This window comes from Chiloscyllium punctatum, chromosome 21, assembly GCF_047496795.1.
Source record: "Chiloscyllium punctatum isolate Juve2018m chromosome 21, sChiPun1.3, whole genome shotgun sequence".
NCBI lineage: Eukaryota > Metazoa > Chordata > Chondrichthyes > Orectolobiformes > Hemiscylliidae > Chiloscyllium > Chiloscyllium punctatum.
The window spans coordinates 89564653-89571067 of NC_092759.1; positions in this window are offsets into that span (position 1 = coordinate 89564653).

Sequence of the window (6415 nt, forward strand, 5' to 3'; positions counted from 1 at the left end):
TTTAAACAAAAATGATCAAGTTAGTTTCTTTACTTTAATAGTGAACACTAAACAACAACTATTCGCAAATACAAGCCCCTCTTTTCTTAGCTACTTACTATCTGTCTCCAACTCTGTAATAATATGCTGTTCCAACAACCCACATATGAAACATTAAAATCCCAAGACCCTACAGTCTCTATCTTCCCGGCTGTGTTCACTCTTTCAGCTGCTGATCTCACTGGGTCATTTTTTTTATTGCAAGTAGGTTTACATGAACATGTGTCTTTGATAGAGAGTGTTTGAGATAGCCAGTTAGCACTCCTGCTCGATAACAGTTGCTCTACTGTTGGATGGCAGCAGCTCTCCCTCCAGTGTTCAAAATACTGGGTTTATGTACTCCCCATGATATAGTAATTCTCATAATTTGATTGCTGTCCAGGTGTCCAAACAATAATATTCAAATTCTGTTGGTTTCTGGTATCCTGAGCGTTATTTAAACGCTTTGGTTGGATTTGAATGGCTGTCAAAACAGCAACCAAATCTCAGGTATCCTCAGCTGATTTCTGAGCTAATGGTGACATGCGGAACAGTGTGACCTTTAGCTGGCATCTGTGGCTTTAATTTCTATTCAACAAAACCCGATCTGTCTTAAAGTGCCCATACATGTTTTTGGCTTCATTACACCTTCACGCTTCAGAAAATAAAATGAACCAGCAGAATGAAAAGATGGCTACATTTCTTTTCCTCTAATTCTTAATCCCAACTATATGAAAAATAAAAGTATTAATCTCAGTTATATAATTCATATTAGTTCTGCACACCAATACAACTCTGGAATAAGTCAAATCTTATCTTCACTTTTTCCTTTAAATCCGCGAAAACCCATCTGCTATCACATTGAAGGAGCCACAGCATGCACATTTTGTGAGTTTAAAGTCGGTAAGGTAAGACTCCAATTAAATAGTCTCATATTTAATGCGAGAGATTTGGCGTTGTCCACAACCATCTCCGACAATTTGTTTGTCATATACACATTAAAATATAGTCAGGCCAGTGTGAAACTTAATCCTTCTTGTTCAATAATGGAGATTTTGTATTTATTTTCTGGTGGATATTGAGTTTTTTCGACAAGTAGCCAATTAGCCATTCAATTTCATCATCCTCTTTCTGTATCAATACATCGCCGACCCCTATATCCTGAGCATCAAACACAATTTTCAAAGGGTTTCATAATATTTGGTGTAGCTAAAGCTGGTGTGGTGATTAATACTGCTTTAAAATTCTCAAATGCCTCCTGGCATTGTTCTGCCCACCACAATTCTGTTTCCTTCATTAATAAATCCATCAGCGGTGCCAATGCACTGCTGAGGTTTGGAATAAACTTCCGATAGAATCCAGTCAGTTCCAAAAATCGAAGTACCTCTTTTTTCAAAAATGGTCGTGGAAATTCCTCAAAGCCCTTCGTCTTTGTTTTCTATGGGATCAACCTTCCATGTCCAATGTAATGTCCCAAGAACGTCACCTCTGCCTTCGCGAGTTCTGTTTTCTTTAAGTTTATTACCAAGTTTGCTTGTTGTACTCGTTCAACATGCTCTGTCAACTGTAAAATGTGAGCCTTCAATCACTTGCTAAAGATCACTACATCATAAAGATTAGCTGCACAATTTGTTCATATGGCCACAACTCTGTTTCTGAGTCTTAAATGTGGCTGGTGCATTATTCATCCATATGAAATACTCGATAAAGTTTTTTGTCATCTCTGGTATCTTTACTCGATAGTTTAACTGACTCCACGTTTTTTTTTTAATTTGAAAGGGGCCACTAAACCTGGCTTTGAAGAGATTTCTTACCACTGGTGGCAATACTAATACATCATCCCCACGGGAAATCGTCAAAGTTTCAGTGTTTTTATCTGCCACCTGCTTCACTCTATGCTGTGCTCTTCAGATTAAGTTTAGCAAACTCACCTACTCCATCTCCTCTCTCCTTCACTTCATACACATAATCCAGGTGTGAGTTTTCCGACTTCGGTCCTGTCAATTTATATTTAATTAATTTCAAAGGAGCTCTCACTTCATGTACGAATATTATCTCAAAGGAAGTAAAGTGAGTCGATTTATTTGGGCCATCTCTAATGGCAAACAATTTAATGGTGCACCTTTATCCCAATCATTTGGCCAACCCAGACAGTACGCTGTTAACATAGTCTTCAGCGTCTGATGCTAACTTTCCAAGGCTCCCTGGGATTCAGGACGGGACGCTCTTGATTTCAAGTGCTGTATGCCTAAGCCATCCATGACTTCCTTAAACAACTGAGTGGTAAAATGAGACCCTTGGTCTGACTGAATCTCTCTGGGCAGCCCACAGCGAGTCAAGAAAGCTATCAACTCCTCCACCTCCCTTTTTGCCTTAACACTCCAATAATGGAATTGCCTCTGGAAATCTGCTAGACACATCAAATATGGTCAGCAAATATTGGTTTCCACTTTTACTTTAGAAAGGGGAGCGACACAATTAATCATAATCCACGTGCAAGGTTCTTCGAATGCAGGAATTGGTACGAAAGGTGCTGGTTTTATTACTGCCTGTTACTTACCTACCACTTGGTATGTATGTCACGTCCAAAAAAAAAACAGCGTCCTTGTGCATTCCAGGCCAGTGGAAATGCCTCTGTACCTTATCCTGAGTCTTCTCTACACCTAGGTGACCGCCTGCAGTTAGTTTATGAGCTACCCGTAACACTGTACGTTACTGCTAACACAATCTGGTGCACTTCGGCCCATTTCCCTTCTGCAGTAACCAATCGGGGTCTCCATTTCCATTTTATGATTCTATCTTTAAGTTAATAAGGTTCAACAATATATTCTGATTCCTTTTCTGACTGTGTGCATGTGTATGTGTGTGTGAACGTGTGTGTATATATCTGTTGTAAGTCCATTAGCCTTTCTGGACTAAACCCCTCTGCCTGATCCTCTGCCTGTTCAGTGTTTTCCTGCACCGTTACATCAAACATGGTGTCAGTTCACTGAGCATCAATTCATTTGTATTTTTCGTTCGTTTTGCCTTCCTGCTGTAACTTATGACAGTGGGATCTTGTTACGACACAGTCTGGAAAAATCCCTGGGTAATTTTCTTTTAAATCACCAATTCCATCGTCTTCCTTTGGCTTCTCCACCACAAGGGGTTCCTATCCCACCTCGCCTCCTGCTAAATAGTTCCCAAGGACAAACTGTATTCCTGGAACTGACACTCTGTTACTCACTGTCACTGTTACTTCCCTAATCTTGATTTGGCATTCCATCCTGATGTTACACAAGCAAATGCTTAATTTCTGTCCCCATTCCACAAAGTAACATGCTCTTGATTAACATGCCAGAAAGAGTGAAAAAAAAATCATCTCTTATTCTTAGAGGGTGAGAGAAAGTGAGGGCTGCAGATGCTGGAGATGAGAGTTGAAAAGTGTGGGGCTGGAAAAGCACAGCACGTCGGTAGCATCCGAGGGGCAGGAGCGTTAACGTTTCAGGCATAAATGCTTCATCAGGAAAGTGGGAGGTAAGGGAGGGGCAAGGAGGTTGAGAAATAAATGGGAGGGTGAAGGTGGAGCTGGGTGGAAGGGAGCTTGGAAGGCGATAGATAGATGCGGGGAGGGTGAGATGGTGATAGGTTGGAGAGGAGGGTGATAGGACTCCTATCGGTGGTAGGACAGCTGGAACCCTCAAACTGTATAGCATCAACGTTGACTTCACCAAATTCCAAATCTCCTCTCCACCAAACTCTCCCAAATCCAACCGTACAACCTAGCACTGCCCTCTTGAACTGCCCTAACTGTCCATCTTCCTTTCCACCTATCGACTCCATTCTACCCTCCAACATATCACTATCACTCCCACCTATATCTTCTTATTGCCTTCCCAGTGACCCTCCCACCAGCTCAGCTATTACCCTCGTATTTATCTTTCAGCCCCCTTGTCCCCCCGCCATGTCCCTGACAATGGGTTTCTGCCTGATATTCGATTGTCCTGCTGTTTGGATGCTGCCTGATCTGTTGCGCTCTTCCGGAGCCTCACTTCTCAACTATTAGAGACTGAGCAGATCCCGTATCGTACAAAATTATAACTTCTTGTCCTTCTCCCCCTGTTCTTTCTGAGTAAACTTTATCTACAGAGGTGAATTCTTTAGAGAGATCAGGCACTGCCTCCATACCCAGCCCTTGCCTAGGCTGTTCAATTTCCTGTAGCTCCTCGGCTCCATTTGGGGTCTCCTTTACCAGTTTCACTAATGCCACTGGGGTTAGCCTTTTTTACCACATCTTTCCCCAAAGTGTCTTCCTTTAACGCCCAGCACGGTGTGTCCCAGCTTACTGCAATGAAAACAACTTTTTCCCTGTGCCCTTCTTAAACCACCAACACTGTAATTTTATGTGTTCCACTCCCTTTTAGTGAGAGCACCTGAGGCCTTTCACCACCTTTCAACCCCCTTGGGCTTCGTTCTTCACCTATGGTAAACTATTGTGAGCTACTGTTCGCTTTGTAATGTGTGATCGTCCCTTCTCCCAATTTCTATCCCTCACAGGATGAAATTCCTGCCAGAAGCTAAATTTCATCACATGCCACAATGCATATTTACCTGCCCTTTCTGCCGCACTTCTCACTTCTTGAACTTTCTATTCATTCACATTAATTCGTACAATCTCTGGAAGTGAGTCCTTTAACTTCTCCAGCAGATTAATCTCCCTTCAAGCCTCACAGGTCTTATTCACTTTTAAGGCCAGCACCCACCTATCAAAATGACTGTGATTAATTCTTTCAATCTCAATATAGGTCTGATCTGGTTGCCTCTCTATTTTTCTGAACTTCTGTCTATATGCTTCTAGTACCAATTCATGTCCAATAAAAATAGCCAATTTGACATCTTGATAATCTCTTGACCCCTCATCTGATAGTGCTGCACATACCTCACCAGCTGTGCCCACCAGCTTAGTCTGAACTAGCATTACCCACAAGTTCACTGGACACGTCATCTGACTAGCCATTGTTTCAAATGAAATAAAAAAGTTTTGACATTTTTCTCATCGAAATATGGCAAGTTACTAACCTAGTTGTATACATCCCTACGTTCTCCCTTCATCTCCATCCTGTTAATTGAACTTTCTTGTCTAATTCCCAACTTCTGAATTTCAAATCTCCTCTCTCTTTCTTTTTAGTCTCTTTCTCTTTCGTCTCTCTCTGTTTCCGTCCCTTTATTTATCTTCTAACTCCAGTTGCCACATTTGCAATTTAAGTATTTATAACTACTGCTGTTCCCTATTTCTCTGATACATCAAAGTGCTTAACCAACTCCATTACAATTTCAGCTTCCCTTTTCTCCGTGGTTAAACCCAATTCCAACCTACTTGCTAATTCTAAAAAATGTCCTCTTTCTGCCTTTCTAAACTTACTTGGAAAATTTGGGAACCTCTTTAGTAATGTTAAAAGCCATTTCCCTCACTTTTCATTTAACTAACCACAAGTAACAAAATTAAATGAATTTTCCCACTGGTTTTATTTGAAGATCAAAGTCACTAATTGCAATGAGTTGGAATTTACTGGGACCTGTCGTATCTCAAATCTGTTCAAGTCGGTCCAAGTGCCACACGGCAAGGCCCCAAACTGTTATGACATCAATGTCGAACCCCTCTGTTAATTAAAATCACACACCCAGAAAAGCTCACCTGACATCATAATCTGTCAAAACATGAGCCACAGAGAACTCCTAAATTCCACTAATAAACAAAAAAAAATAACAATTTATATGTATGCAAGTTAGCTCGCTGAGCTTGAAGGTATGTTTTCAGAAATTTCGTCACCATGACTCGGTCACATCATCAGTGAGAATCTCCGCTGAAGCTCTGGTGGTATGTCCCGCCTATCTATTTATAGGTCTTGATTTCTTAAAGTGGGTGGTTTCATTTATGGTTATTTTAACAAGAGAATGTAGACATGATCTAAATTGATGCGTTTATTGATGGACTTCTGGTTAGAATACTATTCCTCTAAGAAGGTCCTTGCGTGTCTTCGTATGTGTGTGTGCTTTGTACCAGTCAAAGTGGTGCCCTTCTTTGTCTGTATGTATGGAACATAGTATTAGTGCGTCATGTCTTTTGGTGACTAGTTGGTGTTCATGTATCCGCGTAACCCAACAACAGGACAGTTTCAATGGTGGAACAATGATTTGATATCCACTGTTTAATCAATGTGTGTGTGCAGATAAGTCGCATTTTTCATATGTGTGCAACACATTGTAAATGAACAACAGAGACACAGTTAACGAAAAATGATGCATATGATGTATAAAATTGATAAAACATTAAAACATGTTTTGATCCTCTCAACGTTCCCTCCTTTTCTGGCATTCCCAACTCTAATCTCTCATTCTCACCAGGATCTGTGCTCCA